The sequence below is a fragment of the Pseudophryne corroboree genome, chromosome 11 (genome assembly GCF_028390025.1).
Source record: "Pseudophryne corroboree isolate aPseCor3 chromosome 11, aPseCor3.hap2, whole genome shotgun sequence".
NCBI lineage: Eukaryota > Metazoa > Chordata > Amphibia > Anura > Myobatrachidae > Pseudophryne > Pseudophryne corroboree.
Window position 1 is genome coordinate 191,111,549 of NC_086454.1, and position 21,518 is coordinate 191,133,066.

The 21,518-nt window shown below is 47.1% G+C and overlaps 1 long non-coding RNA gene across 1 annotated transcript in view; it reads left to right on the forward strand.

Annotated features, from left to right (window-relative positions):
• The first annotated feature begins 781 nt into the window (after window positions 1-781).
• The window catches only part of LOC134970096 (uncharacterized), a 106,694-nt gene continuing 85,957 nt past the window's right edge, over window positions 782-21,518 (forward strand). The window contains exon 1 of the long non-coding RNA XR_010189658.1: window positions 782-903. This is a non-coding gene — a long non-coding RNA (uncharacterized LOC134970096). The remainder of the gene's footprint in view (window positions 904-21,518) is intronic.

Genomic DNA, 21,518 nt, shown 5'->3' on the forward strand with positions numbered 1-21,518 from the left:
GCCAGAGCACACCAGAACCTAAATTCTTTCTTAAAGTGCCCATGTCTCCTGCGGATCCCGTCTATCCCCATGGTCCTTACGGAGTCCCCAGCATCCACTACGGACTACGAGAAATAGATTTACCGGTAAGTTAAATCTTATTTTGTTAATTAAATACTTGTGTATTACTATTAACCTATAAATCCAGCGCTGGTATATCACCCTTTTTTCACATATTTTGCGAATTCACCTTGTTTTATCTCCTCCTTCAATTTCTCCGGTTGTTTTTCCAAAAGCCTAATTTGGGGAACCACCTAGCTCAAGCTAGCAGTGTTGGAACTCACTTCACAGGTGGCTACTTCGAAGGGTTTGAGCACCAGCTTCGCCCACACTGCGTGGCGCCAGACCGCTTTCACACATGGTACTATAGTTTGGTGTACTGGGGTGCAGTGCACACCAGGGGCGTATCTACCATTTGGCCAGGATGGCACTCGCCAGGGGCGCCCGTAGAAGGGGGGCGCCGCCCGGATGTGCCACCTGCGGCCAAGTGATAGAGCAGTCCGGATGGGCAGGGAGTGAAGCAAAGGCTGCACAACTTACACGGAGTTTAATCAGCGGCTGGAGGAGACAGAAGCTGTGTGCTGCCGAGTCCTGACTTAAAGTCCTGGCTGCAGCAGTTTCTGCTACAGCTGAATATATCGCTCCCCTCAGCTCCTGCACCTCCGAGTCACTCCCTCCCTCCACTGTTCCCTTGAAAGCAGTTAGCCCTGCCCCCTGGAGGCGGAGATCCAGCCCAGGCCCATGATTACCAGGGCAGTGTGAGGAGGATTACTGGGGGTGCCTGCAAGGAATCACACCGCGGGAGGAGGAGAGACTATGGCTGGAGACTGATGGACAGACCCCTTGAAGTGCTGAGACACCATGGTGAGTCCTTGTCCCAAGAAGTCCGTGACAGCTGTCTGTGTGGAGGAGGGGATATGTGTGGGTGGGAAGTGAGAAAGATGTCAGTATGGGGGGGGGGGGGGGGTGTTGATGGATGTGTGTGAGCCTGTGAGGGAGCTGTTGGTGGACAAGGGAGGAAGGGGAGATCTATGCATGTGACACACACAGTACATCAATACCTGCAAATATCCCACATTTCAGACCCCCCCCCAATCATTACAGTAATACCATCCACATAACAATAATCGTTTCTTCTGCACAGTATGTGTGCTGTCAGTGTGTGTGTGTGTGTGGGGGGGGGGGGGGTCGGGGGGTTGAGAAAATTGTCAGTATTGGGACTGGGGCATGTATATATGAGAGCTGTCAGTGTGGAGGGGGGGAAGGGGGAATTGGTGTGATGGAGCTGACAGTGTGGAAGGGGGGGATTGGTGTGATGGAGGTGTCAGCATGGATGGGAGGAAGGGGGGGATTGGTGTGATGGAGCTGTCAGTGTGGAGGGGAGGAAGGGGGGATTAGTGTGATGGAGGCGTCAGTGTGGAGGGGAGGAAGGGGGGATTAGTGTGATGGAGGCGTCAGTGTGGAGGGGAGGAAGGGGGGATTGGTGTTATGGAGGTGTCAGTGTGGAGGGGGGGAAGGGGGGATTGGTGTGATGGAGGTGTCGGTGTGGAGGGGAGGAAGGGGGGATTGGTGTGATGGACGTGTCGGTGTGGAGGGGAGGAAGGGGGGATTGATGTGATGGAGGTGTCAGCGTGGAGGGGTGAAGGGGTGGATTGGTGTGATGGAGCTGCCAGTGTGGAGGGGAGGAAGGGGGGATTGGTGTTATGGAGGTATCAATGTGGAGGGGGGGAAGGGGGGATTGGTGTGAGAGAGGTGTCAGCATGGATGGGAGGAAGGGGGGATTGGTGTGATGGAGGTGTCAGTGTGGAGGGGAGGAAGGGGGATTGGTGTGATGGAGGTGTCAGTGTGGAGGGGAGGAAGGGGGATTGGTGTGATGGAGCTGTCAGTGTGGAGGGGAGGAAGGGGAGCGTGGTGTGATGGAGGTGTCGGTGTGGAGGGGAGGAAGGGGGGATTGGTGTTATGGAGGTTTCAGTGTGGAGGGGAGGAAGGGGGGATTGGTGTTATGGAGCTGTCAGTGTGGAGGGGAGGAAGGGGGGATTGGTGTGATGGAGGTGTCACTGTGGAGGGGAGGAAGGGGAGATTGGTGTAATGGAGGCGTCAGTGTGGAGGGGGGGGAGGGGGGATTGGCGTGATGGAGGTGTCAGTGTGGGAGTGGTAAGAGTTGTCAGTGGGGGAGGTATGTTTGTGTTTAGATTTGTGCGTATGAGGGTAATGTGTGTTAGAGAGTTTTCAGGGGGGGGCACATTGTTCATAATTGTTTTGACAAGAAGAACTACATCTCCCAGCATCTGCAGCGTGCTGGAGATGCTGATAAGCTTTATCAAAAAGTTTAAAACGCTTATTGCTTTTAAAACTGGGTGGTTAATAAGGGAGAGCTGTACAGTACGGCATTTTTCCAGTGCATATGTTTGCCAGTTGAGCTGCCACATTTCACTGAACCATCCCCAAATGTAATTGCACCCACCTCCGTCCTCCTAGAGGGAGATAGTTACAGCTGTTATACTAATAGTGGGTTGTTGAATGTAGGCCCTCATTCTGAGTTGCTCGCTCGCAAGCTGCTTTTAGCAGCATTGCACACGCTAAGCCGCCGCCTACTGGGAGTGAATCTTAGCGTCTTAAAATTACGAACGAAAGATTCTCAAAATTGCGATTACACACCTCTTAGCAGTTTCAGAGTAGCTCCAGACTTACTCGGCATCTGCGATCAGTTCAGTGCTTGTCGTTCCTGGTTTGACGTCACAAACACACCCAGCGTTCGCCCAGACACTCCTCCGTTTCTCCAGCCACTCCTGCGTTTTTCCCAGAAACGGTAGCGTTTTTTCGCACACACCCATAAAACGGCCTGTTTCCGCCCAGTAACACCCACTTCCTGTCAATCACATTACGATCACCAGAACGATGAAAAAGCCGTGAGTAAAATTCCTAACTACATAACAAATTTACTTTGCGCAGTCGCAGTGCGGACATTGCGCATGCGCATTAGCGACTAATCGCTCCGTTGCGAGAAAAGAAGTCAACAGTACTTATGTCGACACTACAATGCCAGCACCAGATTCCCAACTCAGTTCTAAGGCTGCTTAAAGTATTTTTTCCCTATCCTACCACTCACTACTAGACACCTACCTCCACCCCTCCACGCACGCGCACACACACACACACACACACACACACACACACACACACACACACACACGCACGCACGCACGTACGTAGAAGTGAGCCAGTGGAGAAATTTCCCCATCAACCAATCAGCAGCTCTGTATAATTTAATACAGGTTGAGTATCCCATATCCAAATATTCCGAAATACGGAATATTCCGAAATACGGACTTTTTTGAGTGAGAGTGAGATAGTGAAATCTTTGTTTTCTGTGGCTCAGTGTACACAAACTTTGTTTAATACCCAAAGTTATTTAAAATATTGTATTAAATGACCTTCAGGCTGTGTGTATAAGGTGTATATGAAACATAAATGAATTGTGTGAATGTACACACACTTTGTTTAATGCACAAAGTTATTAAAAATATTGGGTAAAATGACCTTCAGGCTGTGTATATAAGGTGTATATGAAACATAAATGCATTCTGTGCTTAGACTTACGTCCCATCGCCATGGTATCTCATTATGGTATACAATTATTCCAAAATATGGAAAAATCCGATATCCAAAATACCTCTGGTCCCAAGCATTTTGGATAAGGGATACTAAACCTGCAGTATGCAAATTATAGATGTTACTTCAGTGCTGATTGGTTGCCATGGGCACTTCTCCACTGGCTCACTTCTCCGCTCTTATCACTGCTTAGTAAATGTACCCCTTAGACTCTCTCCTCTGTCTAGACTGCAGTGGTTCTCAAACTCGGTACTCGACAGTTCCAGGTCACCTGTGGATTTTTAAAATGTGGCAGTTGGTGATACACAGTACACATGCCGTGTGACATGGAAAACGTGACTTGTTAGGGATCCTTCAGGACCGAGTTTGAGAACCACTGGTCTAGCGTGTCAGTATCTGTTGTCCACTGTATCCTTTGTCTTATTTTTCGCAGTATTTCTCTGTCTCTGATGTAGTGCGGAGAGGTAGTACAGTGATGTTTTACAGTGTAGTGTAACCTATAGAAGGGTCAGCAATTAGTGTAGGGTGTAGAGGCGTCAGTGATGTAGTGTAGGGAGGTCGGTTATGTAGTGTAGGGTGTAGAGGCGTCAGTGATGTAGTGTAGGGAGGTCGGTCATGTAGTGTAGGGTGTAGAGGCGTCAGTGATGTAGTGTAGGGAGGTCAGTTATGTAGTGTAGGGTGTAGAGGCGTCAGTGATGTAGTGTAGGGTGTAGAGGCATCAGTGATGTAGTATAGGGTGTAGAGAAGTCAGTGATGTAGTGTAGGATATAGAGGGGTCAGTAAATATACTAATCCCAAGTACTTACTACACTTATTAAATTAAAACACAAACTGCAGGAAAAAGTATGCAATCTGGGTCAAAGAAAAAAAGCAAAGGGCAGAGGTTAATAAGAGTGACCAACGCCATGCCTTGCGCCACATAGCATTATGTTAAACTGAGATGTTCCATAGTCTGGGGTGGGTGGAACACCATGACACATAGTCTGGGGCAGGCAGGTTAGCTAGCCTATAGAAGTCTGTTGATAGCAGAGGTTGGGGGGGGGGGGGGGTGGACTGATCCAGTGAGGGTAGGCAGGGGAGGCAGAGCCTCACCTGTTATACTCGAGTATTCTCCAGTTTTTTTTTTACTATAAATAACATATATAGGGTAACAAAATATGTACAACCATGTTTCATGCCCACATGAACCCTACGGTTCATATGGGATGTGAGTCTTCGCATCCACCCCCTGCGATTAGCCATAGCTGCCCCCCCCCCCTGAGTTTTAGCCCTAGCCACCTACCCAGGGTGGTTAGGGTAGGGGGCAGAGGAGGGGTAAATTAATTACCTTGTCCTCTGTCAGCATTCTAAAAATCACAATGTCGCAGTTTGTCATCTGACCGCCTGCATCCCGAACATCACCATTTTCTAACACACCCATTCATATATGTGTATGTAACTCTGACTCTGATACTAGCCAGTGCCTCCTCAGCCACTGACCTCACCGCACCTCACTGGGCAGTTCATGATCCAATGCTGCTTGTTTTCCTGTCTGCTGTTGCTACCAGCCAGTTCCCGTTGACAGTGAGTCCCAAACAGCAATGTTTGGCAGCGTTTGTGGGATGCAGTTGGTGTGGCCCCCTATTTCAAATTGGGGGGGGGGGGGGGCGCCGGGCCCTTACTTTGCCAGGGGCTCTCGGACCCCTAGATACACCCCTGGTGCACACAACAAAACATTGTAAACAGCAAACAAGTTTTTATTAAAAATTTTTAGGGACGCAGCTTGTCCCACACTGCGTGGAGTTAGACCACTTTCACACACGGTACTATACAACTATGGTGTACTGGGGTGCGGTGCACACAACAAACAATTTTATTTTATTTTTGGGGGGATGCGCCTTTTCTGCCACTGCGTGGAGTCAGACCGCTTTAATACAGAGTAATATACAGCTATGGTGTAAAGGGGTGCTGTGCACACAACAAACAATGTTATTTTTTTTGGGGGGGCATGCACCTTGTCTCACACTGCGTGGAGTCAGACCGCTTTCACACACGGTACTATACAATTATAGTGTACTAGGGTGCAGTGCAAACAACAAACAATTTTATTTTATTATTTTGGGAACGCACTTTATCACACACTGCATGGAGTCAGACCGCTTTCACAGGGTACTATACAACTATGGTGTACTGGAGTGCAGTGCACACAACAAACAATGGCCCTCATTCCGAGTTGTTCGCTCGTTCTTTTTCATCGCATCGCAGTGAAAATCCGCTTAGTACGCATGCGCAATGTTCGCACTGCGACTGCGCCAAGTAACTTTACTATGAAGAAAGTATTTTTACTCACGGCTTTTTCTTCGCTCCGGCGATCGTAATGTGATTGACAGGAAATGGGTGTTACTGGGCGGAAACACGGCGTTTCAGGGGCGTGTGGCTGAAAACGCTACCGTTTCCGGAAAAAACGCAGGAGTGGCCGGAGAAACGGTGGGAGTGCCTGGGCGAACGCTGGGTGTGTTTGTGACGTCAACCAGGAACGACAAGCACTGAACTGATCGCACAGGCAGAGTAAGTCTGGAGCTACTCTGAAACTGCTAAGTAGTTAGTAATCGCAATATTGCGAATACATCGGTCGCAATTTTAAGAAGCTAAGATTCACTCCCAGTAGGCGGCGGCTTAGCGTGTGTAACTCTGCTAAATTCGCCTTGCGACCGATCAACTCGGAATGAGGGCCAATGTAAAGAAAGAAGAGCAAACAATTTTTTCCATTTTTTTTGAGGATGCAGCTTGTCCCACACTGCATGGAGTCAGACCGCTTTCACACACAGTACTTTAATATTAACTATGGTGTACTGGGGTGCAGTGCACACAACAAACAATGTAAAGAAAGAAAAGCAAACTGTTTTTTACATTTTTTGGGGGATGCAGCATGTCTCACACTGCGTGGAGTCAGACCGCTTTCACATACAGGTTGAGTATCCCTTATCCAAATATTCCGAAATACAGAATATTCTGAAATACGGATTTTTTTGAGTGAGAGTGAAATAGTGAAACCTTTGTTTTCTGATGGCTCAATGTATACAAACTTTGTTTAATACAGAAAGATATTAAAAATATTGTATTAAATGACCTTCAGGCTGTGTGTATAAGGTGTATATGAAACATTAATGAATTGTGTGAATGTACACACACTTTGTTTAATGCACAAAATTATTAAAAATATTGACTAAAATGACCTTCAGGCTGTGAGTATAAGGTGTATATGATACATAGATTCATCCTGTGCTTACTGCTTAGACTTGGGTCCCATTGCCATGATATCTCATTATGGTATGTAATTATTCCAAAATACGGAAAAATCCGATATCCAAAATTAGAGATGAGCGGGTTCGGTTTCTCTGAAACCGAACCCGCACGAACTTCATGTTTTTTTCACGGGTCCGAGCAGACTCGGATCCTCCCGCCTTGCTCGGTTAACCCGAGCGCGCCCGAACGTCATCATCCCGCTGTCGGATTCTCGCGAGGCTCGGATTCTATCGCGAGACTCGGATTCTATATAAGGAGCCGCGCGTCGCCGCCATTTTCACACGTGCATTGAGATTGATAGGGAGAGGACGTGGCTGGCGTCCTCTCCATTAGAAATTAGATTAGAAGAGAGAGAGAGATTGTGCAGAGTCAGACAGAGTTTACCACAGTGACCAGTGCAGTTGTTGTTAGTTAACTTTTATTTATTTTAATATAATATATCCGTTCTCTGCTATATCCGTTCTCTGCCTGAAAAAAAACGATACACAGCAGCAGCCAGTCACACAGTGTGACTCAGTCTGTGTGCACTCAGCTCAGCCCAGTGTGCTGCACATCAATGTATAAAAGGCAAAGCTTATAATAATTGTGGGGGAGACTGGGGAGCACTGCAGGTTGTTATAGCAGGAGCCCCCAGGAGTACATAATATTATATTAATTTAAAATTAAACAGTGCACACTTTTGCTGCAGGAGTGCCACTGCCAGTGTGACTAGTGGTGACCAGTGCCTGACCACCAGTATAGTAGTATATTGTTGTATGTATTGTATACTATCTCTTTATCAACCAGTCTATATTAGCAGCAGACACAGTACAGTGCGGTAGTTCACGGCTGTGGCTACCTCTGTGTCGGCAGTCGGAACTCGGCAGGCAGTCCGTCCATCCATAATTGTATTACAATATATACCACCTAACCGTGGTATTTTTTTTTCTTTCTTTATACCGTCGTCATAGTGTCATACTAGTTGTTACGAGTATACTACTATCTCTTTATCAACCAGTGTACAGTGCGGTAGTTCACGGCTGTGGCTACCTCTGTGTCGGCAGTCGGCAGGCAGTCCGTCCATCCATAATTGTATTATTATTATAATATATACCACCTAACCGTGGTTTTTTTTTCATTCTTTATACCGTCATAGTGTCATACTAGTTGTTACGAGTATACTACTATCTCTTTATCAACCAGTGTACAGTGCGGTAGTTCACGGCTGTGGCTACCTCTGTGTCGGCAGTCGGCAGGCAGTCCGTCCATCCATAATTGTATTATTATTATAATATATACCACCTAACTGTGGTATTTTTTTTTCTTTCTTTATACCGTCGTCATAGTGTCATACTAGTTGTTACGAGTATACTACTATCTCTTTATCAACCAGTGTACAGTGCGGTAGTTCACGGCTGTGGCTACCTCTGTGTCGGCAGTCGGCAGGCAGTCCGTCCATCCATAATTGTATTATTATTATAATATATACCACCTAACCGTGGTTTTTTTTTCATTCTTTATACCGTCGTCATAGTGTCATACTAGTTGTTACGAGTATACTACTATCTCTTTATCAACCAGTGTACAGTGCGGTAGTTCACGGCTGTGGCTACCTCTGTGTCGGCAGTCGGCAGGCAGTCCGTCCATCCATAATTGTATTATTATTATAATATATACCACCTAACTGTGGTATTTTTTTTTCTTTCTTTATACCGTCGTCATAGTGTCATACTAGTTGTTACGAGTATACTACTATCTCTTTATCAACCAGTGTACAGTGCGGTAGTTCACGGCTGTGGCTACCTCTGTGTCGGCAGTCGGCAGGCAGTCCGTCCATCCATAATTGTATTATTATTATAATATATACCACCTAACTGTGGTATTTTTTTTTCTTTCTTTATACCGTCGTCATAGTGTCATACTAGTTGTTACGAGTATACTACTATCTCTTTATCAACCAGTGTACAGTGCGGTAGTTCACGGCTGTGGCTACCTCTGTGTCGGCAGTCGGCAGGCAGTCCGTCCATCCATAATTGTATTATTATTATAATATATACCACCTAACCGTGGTTTTTTTTTCATTCTTTATACCGTCGTCATAGTGTCATACTAGTTGTTACGAGTATACTACTATCTCTTTATCAACCAGTGTACAGTGCGGTAGTTCACGGCTGTGGCTACCTCTGTGTCGGCAGTCAGCAGGCAGTCCGTCCATCCATAATTGTATTATTATTATAATATATACCACCTAACCGTGGTTTTTTTTTCATTCTTTATACCGTCGTCATAGTGTCATACTAGTTGTTACGAGTATACTACTATCTCTTTATCAACCAGTGTACAGTGCGGTAGTTCACGGCTGTGGCTACCTCTGTGTCGGAACTCGGCAGGCAGTCCGTCCATCCATAATTGTATTATTATAATATATACCACCTAACCGTGGTTTTTTTTTCATTCTTTATACCGTCATAGTGTCATACTAGTTGTTACGAGTATACTACTATCTCTTTATCAACCAGTGTACAGTGCGGTAGTTCACGGCTGTGGCTACCTCTGTGTCGGCAGTCGGCAGGCAGTCCGTCCATCCATAATTGTATTATATACCACCTAACCGTGGTTTTTTTTTCATTCTTTATACCGTCGTCATAGTGTCATACTAGTTGTTACGAGTATACTACTATCTCTTTATCAACCAGTGTACAGTGCGGTAGTTCACGGCTGTGGCTACCTCTGTGTCGGAACTCGGCAGGCAGTCCGTCCATCCATAATTGTATTATTATAATATATACCACCTAACCGTGGTTTTTTTTTCATTCTTTATACCGTCATAGTGTCATACTAGTTGTTACGAGTATACTACTATCTCTTTATCAACCAGTGTACAGTGCGGTAGTTCACGGCTGTGGCTACCTCTGTGTCGGCAGTCGGCAGGCAGTCCGTCCATCCATAATTGTATTATATACCACCTAACCGTGGTTTTTTTATACCACCTAACCGTGGCAGTCCGTCCATAATTGTATACTAGTATCCAATCCATCCATCTCCATTGTTTACCTGAGGTGCCTTTTAGTTCTGCCTATAAAATATGGAGAACAAAAAAGTTGAGGTTCCAAAATTAGGGAAAGATCAAGATCCACTTCCACCTCGTGCTGAAGCTGCTGCCACTAGTCATGGCCGAGACGATGAAATGCCAGCAACGTCGTCTGCCAAGGCCGATGCCCAATGTCATAGTACAGAGCATGTCAAATCCAAAACACCAAATATCAGAAAAAAAAGGACTCCAAAACCTAAAATAAAATTGTCGGAGGAGAAGCGTAAACTTGCCAATATGCCATTTACCACACGGAGTGGCAAGGAACGGCTGAGGCCCTGGCCTATGTTCATGGCTAGTGGTTCAGCTTCACATGAGGATGGAAGCACTCAGCCTCTCGCTAGAAAACTGAAAAGACTCAAGCTGGCAAAAGCACCGCAAAGAACTGTGCGTTCTTTGAAATCCCAAATCCACAAGGAGAGTCCAATTGTGTCGTTTGCGATGCCTGACCTTCCCAACACTGGACGTGAAGAGCATGCGCCTTCCACTATTTGCATGCCCCCTGCAAGTGCTGGAAGGAGCACCCGCAGTCCAGTTCCTGATAGTCAGATTGAAGATGTCAGTGTTGAAGTACACCAGGATGAGGAGGATATGGGTGTTGCTGGCGCTGGGGAGGAAATTGACCAGGAGGATTCTGATGGTGAGGTGGTTTGTTTAAGTCAGGCACCCGGGGAGACACCTGTTGTCCGTGGGAGGAATATGGCCGTTGACATGCCTGGTGAAAATACCAAAAAAATCAGCTCTTCGGTGTGGAGGTATTTCACCAGAAATGCGGACAACAGGTGTCAAGCCGTGTGTTCCCTTTGTCAAGCTGTAATAAGTAGGGGTAAGGACGTTAACCACCTCGGAACATCCTCCCTTATACGTCACCTGCAGCGCATTCATAATAAGTCAGTGACAAGTTCAAAAACTTTGGGTGACAGCGGAAGCAGTCCACTGACCAGTAAATCCCTTCCTCTTGTAACCAAGCTCACGCAAACCACCCCACCAACTCCCTCAGTGTCAATTTCCTCCTTCCCCAGGAATGCCAATAGTCCTGCAGGCCATGTCACTGGCAAGTCTGACGAGTCCTCTCCTGCCTGTGATTCCTCCGATGCATCCTTGCGTGTAACGCCTACTGCTGCTGGCGCTGCTGTTGTTGCCGCTGGGAGTCGATGGTCATCCCAGAGGGGAAGTCGTAAGCCCACTTGTACTACTTCCAGTAAGCAATTGACTGTTCAACAGTCCTTTGCGAGGAAGATGAAATATCACAGCAGTCATCCTACTGCAAAGCGGATAACTGAGTCCTTGACAACTATGTTGGTGTTAGACGTGCGTCCGGTATCCGCCGTTAGTTCACAGGGAACTAGACAATTTATTGAGGCAGTGTGCCCCCGTTACCAAATACCATCTAGGTTCCACTTCTCTAGGCAGGCGATACCGAGAATGTACACGGACGTCAGAAAAAGACTCACCAGTGTCCTAAAAAATGCAGTTGTACCCAATGTCCACTTAACCACGGACATGTGGACAAGTGGAGCAGGGCAGGGTCAGGACTATATGACTGTGACAGCCCACTGGGTAGATGTATGGACTCCCGCCGCAAGAACAGCAGCGGCGGCACCAGTAGCAGCATCTCGCAAACGCCAACTCTTTCCTAGGCAGGCTACGCTTTGTATCACCGCTTTCCAGAATACGCACACAGCTGAAAACCTCTTACGGCAACTGAGGAAGATCATCGCGGAATGGCTTACCCCAATTGGACTCTCCTGTGGATTTGTGGCATCGGACAACGCCAGCAATATTGTGTGTGCATTAAATATGGGCAAATTCCAGCACGTCCCATGTTTTGCACATACCTTGAATTTGGTGGTGCAGAATTTTTTAAAAAACGACAGGGGCGTGCAAGAGATGCTGTCGGTGGCCAGAAAAATTGCGGGACACTTTCGGCGTACAGGCACCACGTACAGAAGACTGGAGCACCACCAAAAACTACTGAACCTGCCCTGCCATCATCTGAAGCAAGAAGTGGTAACGAGGTGGAATTCAACCCTCTATATGCTTCAGAGGTTGGAGGAGCAGCAAAAGGCCATTCAAGCCTATACAATTGAGCACGATATAGGAGATGGAATGCACCTGTCTCAAGTGCAGTGGAGAATGATTTCAACGTTGTGCAAGGTTCTGATGCCCTTTGAACTTGCCACACGTGAAGTCAGTTCAGACACTGCCAGCCTGAGTCAGGTCATTCCCCTCATCAGGCTTTTGCAGAAGAAGCTGGAGGCATTGAAGAAGGAGCTAACACGGAGCGATTCCGCTAGGCATGTGGGACTTGTGGATGCAGCCCTTAATTCGCTTAACAAGGATTCACGGGTGGTCAATCTGTTGAAATCAGAGCACTACATTTTGGCCACCGTGCTCGATCCTAGATTTAAAGCCTACCTTGGATCTCTCTTTCCGGCAGACACAGGTCTGCTGGGGTTGAAAGACCTGCTGGTGACAAAATTGTCAAGTCAAGCGGAACGCGACCTGTCAACATCTCCTCCTTCACATTCTCCCGCAACTGGGGGTGCGAGGAAAAGGCTCAGAATTCCGAGCCCACCCGCTGGCGGTGATGCAGGGCAGTCTGGAGCGACTGCTGATGCTGACATCTGGTCCGGACTGAAGGACCTGACAACGATTACGGACATGTCGTCTACTGTCACTGCATATGATTCTCTCAACATTGATAGAATGGTGGAGGATTATATGAGTGACCGCATCCAAGTAGGCACGTCACACAGTCCGTACTTATACTGGCAGGAAAAAGAGGCAATTTGGAGGCCCTTGCACAAACTGGCTTTATTCTACCTAAGTTGCCCTCCCACAAGTGTGTACTCCGAAAGAGTGTTTAGTGCCGCCGCTCACCTTGTCAGCAATCGGCGTACGAGGTTACATCCAGAAAATGTGGAGAAGATGATGTTCATTAAAATGAATTATAATCAATTCCTCCGCGGAGACATTGACCAGCAGCAATTGCCTCCACAAAGTACACAGGGAGCTGAGATGGTGGATTCCAGTGGGGACGAATTGATAATCTGTGAGGAGGGGGATGTACACGGTGATATATCGGAGGGTGAAGATGAGGTGGACATCTTGCCTCTGTAGAGCCAGTTTGTGCAAGGAGAGATTAATTGCTTCTTTTTTGGGGGGGGTCCAAACCAACCCGTCATATCAGTCACAGTCGTGTGGCAGACCCTGTCACTGAAATGATGGGTTGGTTAAAGTGTGCATGTCCTGTTTTGTTTATACAACATAAGGGTGGGTGGGAGGGCCCAAGGATAATTCCATCTTGCACCTCTTTTTTCTTTTCTTTTTCTTTGCATCATGTGCTGATTGGGGAGGGTTTTTTGGAAGGGACATCCTGCGTGACACTGCAGTGCCACTCCTAGATGGGCCCGGTGTTTGTGTCGGCCACTAGGGTCGCTAATCTTACTCACACAGCTACCTCATTGCGCCTCTTTTTTTCTTTGCGTCATGTGCTGTTTGGGGAGGGTTTTTTGGAAGGGACATCCTGCGTGACACTGCAGTGCCACTCCTAGATGTGCCCGGTGTTTGTGTCGGCCACTAGGGTCGCTAATCTTACTCACACAGTCAGCTACCTCATTGCGCCTCTTTTTTTCTTTGCGTCATGTGCTGTTTGGGGAGGGTTTTTTGGAAGGGCCATCCTGCGTGACACTGCAGTGCCACTCCTAGATGGGCCCGGTGTTTGTGTCGGCCACTAGGGTCGCTAATCTTACTCACACAGCTACCTCATTGCGCCTCTTTTTTTCTTTGCGTCATGTGCTGTTTGGGGAGGGTTTTTTGGAAGGGACATCCTGCGTGACACTGCAGTGCCACTCCTAGATGGGCCCGGTGTTTGTGTCGGCAACTAGGGTCGCTTATCTTACTCACACAGCGACCTCGGTGCAAATTTTAGGACTAAAAATAATATTGTGAGGTGTGAGGTATTCAGAATAGACTGAAAATGAGTGTAAATTATGGTTTTTGAGGTTAATAATACTTTGGGATCAAAATGACCCCCAAATTCTATGATTTAAGCTGTTTTTTAGTGTTTTTGGAAAAAAACACCCGAATCCAAAACACACCCGAATCCGACAAAAATAATTCGGTGAGGTTTTGCCAAAACGCGTTCGAACCCAAAACACGGCCGCGGAACCGAACCCAAAACCAAAACACAAAACCCGAAAAATTTCAGGCGCTCATCTCTATCCAAAATACTTCTGGTCCCAAGCGTTTTGGATAAGGGATACTCAAACTGTACAATACTATAAAACTATGGTGTACTGGGGTGCAGTGCACACAACAAACAATGTAAACACCAAACAATTTTTTATATATATATATATATATATATATATATATATATTTTTTTTTTTTTTTTTTTTGGGGGGGGGGAGACGCAGCTTGTCCCACACTGCGTGGAGTCAGACCGCTTCCACACACGGTACTATACAATTATAGTGTACTAAGGTGCAGTGCAAACAACAAACAATTTTATTTTATTATTTTGGGAACGCACTTTATCCCACACTGCATGGAGTCAGACCGCTTTCACAGGGTACTATACAACTATGGTGTACTAGAGTGCAGTGCACACAACAAACAATGTAAAGAAAGAAGAGCAAACAATTTTTTACATTTTTTTTGATGACGCAGCTTGTCCCACACTGCATGGAGTCAGACCGCTTTCACACACAGTACTATTAATATTAACTATGGTGTACTGGGGTGCAGTGCACACAACAAACAATGTAAAGAAAGAAAAGCAAACAGTTTTTTACATTTTCTTGGGGATGCAGCTTGTCCCGCACTGCGTGGAATCAGACCGCTTTCACATACAGTACTATAAAACTATGGTGTACTGGGGTGCAGTGCACACAACAAACAATGTGAACACCAAACAATTTTTTTTATATATATATATATTTTTGGGGAGACGCAGCTTGTCCCACACTGCGTGAAGTCAGACCACTTTCACACACGCACTGTGATGGACTTAGGGAACTAGTCACTGGACACAGTGACAGCACCACAGCCCATTTGATGGACAGTGACAGCACCAAAAAACCAATTAGCTGTACTGGACACAATGACTGACAGTCCCTTAGATGTACAGTACTGTCTGACAACCTCTTATAATATGTACACTACTACACTGACTGACACAGCCCCAGGCTGTTAAACAGATGTACTGTAGCCATGTTTATTTTTCTTGCGATACGACACACCACATCATGACTTGCTGCATGGTGTACTAGGCTGCGACTATTCGCAGCCAGCGATTGCTCCATTAATTCCTATAGACTTGCGGTGCGTACTCCTGCACATGTCCAACGATGAGCATGGCTACATCTGTACCTGTTTAAATATGGTGGGAGCTACTGCACTGTCCACATGTATGCTCGAAAAGTGAAGCATTCTTTTACCAAGTTACTATAACCACTATTTTGGTATTCTGAATAAACATAGCACCATTTTGTTACTGTGTTTGACCCTGTATTATATCTTGCAAATATCCGGCATTATATCCTGCATATGCCACTGTAGTTCTGAACCGATACACTCATACATGACTGGCTGTTTCTCTGGATGTTCTGCTTAATAGACCATTCCACCCAGATCCACTGATGGCATATCTGTGAGTACGGCTGTACACAGGCACACAACAAAGAAAAAATTCTGGTTAAGTACTTGAGCTGTCAGCTGTATGTGAATTTAGCTGGTATCTACTACTTATAACCAGAGCCGGCCCTAACCGACATGATGCCCTAGGCAAGATTTTGGCTGGTGCCCCCTAGCACCGCCGCTAGTTCTGCAGGAGATGCCTGGCATGAGTCATGGCAGCTCTGCTAACGTCGGGCACCGTTTGTTTATGAAGATGAATCTTATTTGCATTACTATGTGGCTAGGACGCACAAGCAGCTTCTGCTGATTAAAATTATATGCAGCATGTCTATATTCTGTGTGCGACTGCGGCTGTATCTGCATACAAAATGCTACATTACTGTGATTTCCAGGAATACACTGCAACGTAGCATTTCGTATGCAGATACAGCCACAGTCACACAGAATATAGGCATGCCGCATATCATTTTAATCAGCAGAAGCTGCTGGTGCCCCTAAGCATACCAAATGCCCTAGGCATTTGCCTAGTTTGCCTATGCCTAAGGCCGGCCCTGCTTATAACCTGGGTTTCACTACACACATTAACAGTTCTTAGGGCCACCATCTTGGGGAGGGGAGGGGGGGTCTGTAGTATGGGGAAAGAAAGGACCAAGGGCCTGGCATGAAACAGACATACTAAAGGGGCTCTTAGAAAAATTGCAGCTTCTAACATGCAATAGCTAAGATAATGGTAGCATACTTCCCAGCCATCCCAGTTTTGTCTGGACAGTCCCTCTTTTTGGGCACTGCTACCCTGAGGCCACAGTTTTCCACAAAGGAAGGAAAGTTGGGGGAGCACTCTATCTCACCACTGCTCTGCATGGTATGGCAGAGCAGCAGCACAGGGAAGCTGTGCACATATATGGCATCTAAACACTAAATAGAAGGGCTAGGGTCAACCCAGCAGCTTGGGAAGTGCGGGGCCAGCCCCCAGAGTAATGTGTGGGGAAAAATTGTATAGCCTCATCCACATTATGACACCCTGCGATCACATCTCAGGAAGGGACAGGAAGGACTAGGAGGCAGCTGGCATTGGGGAAAAGGACTGTTTCCTTCACAGTTTCTTTGGTGTCGCTAGCTTCCATGCGACTGCAAGTCTGAGTAATGTCAGATTTACGCAGACTGCAGTCGCAGATGAACATCATGACCAATGGTCACGATGTTCATTATGAACTGTGATAGCATCGCTGTTTTTAGCAATCGCAAATGCAGGAAGAAGATGGTATGCACCTCATTCTGTATTTGCATTGCAAAGAATCGTAAAGCAAAACTGCTAAGAGCAGCTTTGCAATTACGATCCAACCTGAATAAGGCACTTAGGCTCAGTGTGGTTTGCAACTTTGCATCAGAGATGCAATCACATACTGACGATTTCCTGTCCAGTGTACATGCACAAGGCCCGTTCTGCATGTGCGTGGGCAGGGCAATATGATCACATCGCACTGATGCGAACGTCTCTGTAGGGCGGTCGAAGGCAGCACTGCGAGGAGCATGACATCCGAAGTGGGGGTTCAACTGCCTTTGCAGCCAGGCTGCTTAGGCAGGGGGGCTTCCCTTATTCAGCAACTCAATCGCAATTGAATTGCAACTGCATTGCTGGCAGTCATTAGTAGTGATGAGCGGGTTCGGTTCCTCGGAAACCGAACCCCCCCGAACTTCACCCTTTTTACACGGGTCCGAGGCATACTCGGATTCTTCCGTATGGCTCGGTTAATCCGAGCGCGCCCGAATGTCATCATCCCGCTGTCGGATTCTCGTGAGATTCGGATTCTATATAAGGAGCCGCGCGTCGCCGCCATTTTCACTCGTGCATTGGAAATGTTAGGGAGAGGACGTGGCTGGCGTCCTCTCCGTTTATTAATGTTGCTGCAAATATTTGTGCTTATTGCTTAATTGTGGGGACTGGGGAGCAGCTGTATTATATAGGAGGAGTACAGTGCAGAGTTTTGCTGATCAGTGACCACCAGTTTTATCCGTTCTCTGCCTGAAAAACGCTCAATATCTGTGCTCAGTGTGCTGCATATATCTGTGCTCACACTGCTTTATTGTGGGGACTGGGGACCAGCAGTATTATATAGGAGGAGTACAGTGCAGAGTTTTGCTGACCAGTGACCACCAGTATTATACGTTGTCTGCCTGAAAAACGCTCCATATCTGTGCTCAGTGTGCTGCATATATCTGTGCTCACACTGCTTTATTGTGGGGACTGGTGACCAGCAGTATTATATAGGAGGAGTACAGTGCAGAGTTTTGCTGACAGTGACCACCAGTATATATAGCAGTACGGTACGGAAGGCCACTGCTCTACCTACCTCTGTGTCGTCAAGTATACTATCCATCTAGATTCTATACCTGTGGTGCATTTTAGTTTTGCAGTTTTCTGACAGTGACCACCAGTATATATAGCAGTATGGTACGGAAGGCCACTGCTCTACCTACCTCTGTGTCGTCAAGTATACTATCCATCTAGATTCTATACCTGTGGTGCATTTTAGTTTTGCAGTTTGCTGACAGTGACCACCAGTATATATAGCAGTACGGAATGGAAGGCCACTGCTCTACCTACCTCTGTGTCGTCAAGTATACTATCCACCTAGATTCTATACCTGTGGTGCATTTTAGTTTTGCAGTTTGCTGACAGCGACCACCAGTATATATAGCAGTACGGTACGGAAGGCCACTGCTCTACCTACCAGTGTGTCGTCAAGTATACTATCCATCTAGATTCTATACCTGTGGTGCATTTTAGTTTTGCAGTTTGCTGACAGTGACCACCAGTATATATAGCAGTACGGTACGGAAGGCCACTGCTCTACCTACCTCTGTGTCGTCAAGTATACTATCCATCTAGATTCTATACCTGTGGTGCATTTTAGTTTTGCAGTTTGCTGACAGTGACCACCAGTATATATAGCAGTACGGTACGGAAGGCCACTGCTCTACCTACCTCTGTGTCGTCAAGTATACTATCCATCCATACCTGGGGTGCATTTCAGTTGTGCGCAGTATATATAGTAGTAGGCCATTGCTATTGATACTGGCATATAATTCCACACATTAAAAAATGGAGAACAAAAATGTGGAGGTTAAAATAGGGAAAGATCAAGATCCACTTCCACCTCGTGCTGAAGCTGCTGCCACTAGTCATGGCCGAGACGATGAAATGCCATCAACGTCGTCTGCCAAGGCCGATGCCCAATGTCATAGTAGAGAGCATGTAAAATCCAAAACACAAAAGTTGCCAACATGCCATTTACGACACGGAGTGGCAAGGAACGGCTGAGGCCTTGGCCTATGTTCATGGCTAGTGGTTCAGATTCACATGAGGATGGAAGCACTCATCCTCTCTCTAGAAAACTGCAGTGCCACTCCTAGATGGGCCAGGTGTTTGTGTCGGCCACTTGGGTCGCTTAGCTTAGTCACACAGCTACCTCATTGCACCTCTTTTTTTCTTTGCATCATGTGCTGTTTGGGGACTATTTTTTAAATCTGCCATCCTGTCTGACACTGCAGTGCCACTCCTAGATGGGCCAGGTGTTTGTGTCGGCCACTTGTGTCGCTTAGCTTAGTCACACAGTGACCTTGGTGCGTCTCTTTTTTTCTTTGCATCATGCGCTGTTTGGGGACTATTTTTTTGAAGTGCCATCCTGTCTGACACTGCAGTACCACTCCTAGATGGGCCAGGTGTTTGTGTCGGCCACTTGTGTCGCTTAGCTTAGTCACACAGTGACCTTGGTGCGCCTCTTTTTTTCTTTGCATCATGTGTGTCACGATCCGGGTATCTGGACGCCATTTCTTACCTATCAGATGCCTCCTAAGGCTGGCTCAGCGCTCCAGGACCGGATCCCATCTGTCATCCTGATGTGCACATTCCCGCATCCTCACCTGTCTCTCTGGACGCAGTCACAGTAACGCCTTATACATCTGGCATGGCGTCTCCCGCGGCCTCCGCCGCCGTCCCTGAGCTTCTGCATTCAGAGTGGCGATTACGTCAGCCGCGGCCTCCGCTGTGTCCGCGTGGTTGGACGTGCATCTGTCAGCCTGGCGTCTCCTGTCTCCGGTGGCCGGCGCCGCCATTACTGTTTTCCAGACCACATGGATTACAATCCAAACTTCCCTCCAAGTGTCTGCATGGGCGCAGCCATCTTGGATTCTGTCAGCTGATCATTCCTACCAATCCGATGTCAGTATTATTAATTTGCATAATTGCCTAGCCAATGCCTTCCTTGCTGCAGGTATAAATAGGTTGTGCCTGAGCAAGGAAGGCGTCAGTGCTTTGGTTGTCAAACCTAGTTCCAGTTTGTCTCTCTTCTGTGAATGTCTTCCAGGTTCCAGCTCCTGTTTCCAGACTTCTGCTATAGAGACCCGCACCAGCATTCCATCTGCGGTGTAGCCTGACTCTCCGATCCATACTGGACTCACCTGTTTCCAGCTACAACATCACCTGCTTCCAGCTCAGCTTCCAGCAGTGTACAGCTTCTCTTAAAGGGCCGGTGTCCTTTCTGCAGTTTACCACTCTCCACCGGTATTATTATTTCTCCGCTCTCAAATTCTACATTTCATCTACATTGCATCGCTCTCAAGCTTTATTTATTATTTAACTGGTTCCAGCCAGTATCCACTCCGTGCCAACACCTGTCTGGTTCCAACCAGTACCCACAGCAGCATTTTATCTACAGCAGTCCAGCTTTCCCTGGAACACCAGCTGGTACGACCCTGGGCTTTCCTCATTGCTACAGTTGAGCCTGGTAAGGACTTTCCAACTTGCAGATAATAAGAACTGTCTCATACCACCAGAGCTCTGTGGCCCCTGCCACCCTGTAGTACCCAGGAACTGTATTATTATTTCTCTGCTGATTTTTATGTTACTTTTTACTGCTACTGTGATGCATGGAGTTTGTCATAAATAAATATCATTGACTTTTACTCAAGTTGTCGTGGTCACGCCTTCGGGCGGTTTCTCTTCATGTTACTTACATGTCCAGGGGTCTGATACAACCTCCCAGGTTCCGGTACATCTCAGCCCCTACAACTGAGGCTGCCTTCCGTCAGCTCAGGCCCTCAGTTGTGACAGTAAGCACTGACCTAATGAATCCAGACGGAGACCAGGATCAAGCGGCCAGGCCGATGCAAGAACTGGCAGCCCGACTTGAACATCAGGAGGCTGCACAGGGCCACATCATCCGCTGTCTCCAGGATCTCTCTACTCGGCTGGATGGGATTCAGACAACTCTCCGTGGATCAGGCGCATCTGGGGCGTCAACCACAGTGACTCCAACTATAACCCCACCCACCTTACCCGTTTCTGCTCCACGTCTTCAGCTTCCAACGCCAGCAAAATTTGACGGATCTCCAAGACTCTGCAGGGGATTTCTCAACCAGTGTGAGATTCAGTTTGAGCTACAACCTGGCAATTTCCCCAGTGACCGTACAAAAATTGCCTACATCATCTCACTTCTCAGTGGCTCAGCCCTTGACTGGGCATCACCGTTATGGGAGAGGTCCGACACCCTGCTATCTTCTTACACTGCATTCGTGTCAACATTCAGGCGCATCTTCGACGAGCCAGGCCGGGTAACTTCAGCTTCGTCTGAGATTCTCCGCTTATGCCAGGGATCACATACTGTAGGACAATATCTTATACAGTTCCAGATCCTGGCATCTGAACTGGCATGGAACGACGAGGCCCTGTATGCTGCATTCTGGCATGGTTTATCCGAGCGTATTAAAGATGAGTTAGCTACCAGAGACTTACCCTCCAAGTTAGATGAGCTAATCTCACTTTGTACAAAAGTTGACTTACGTTTCAGAGAGAGAGCAACTGAGCGTG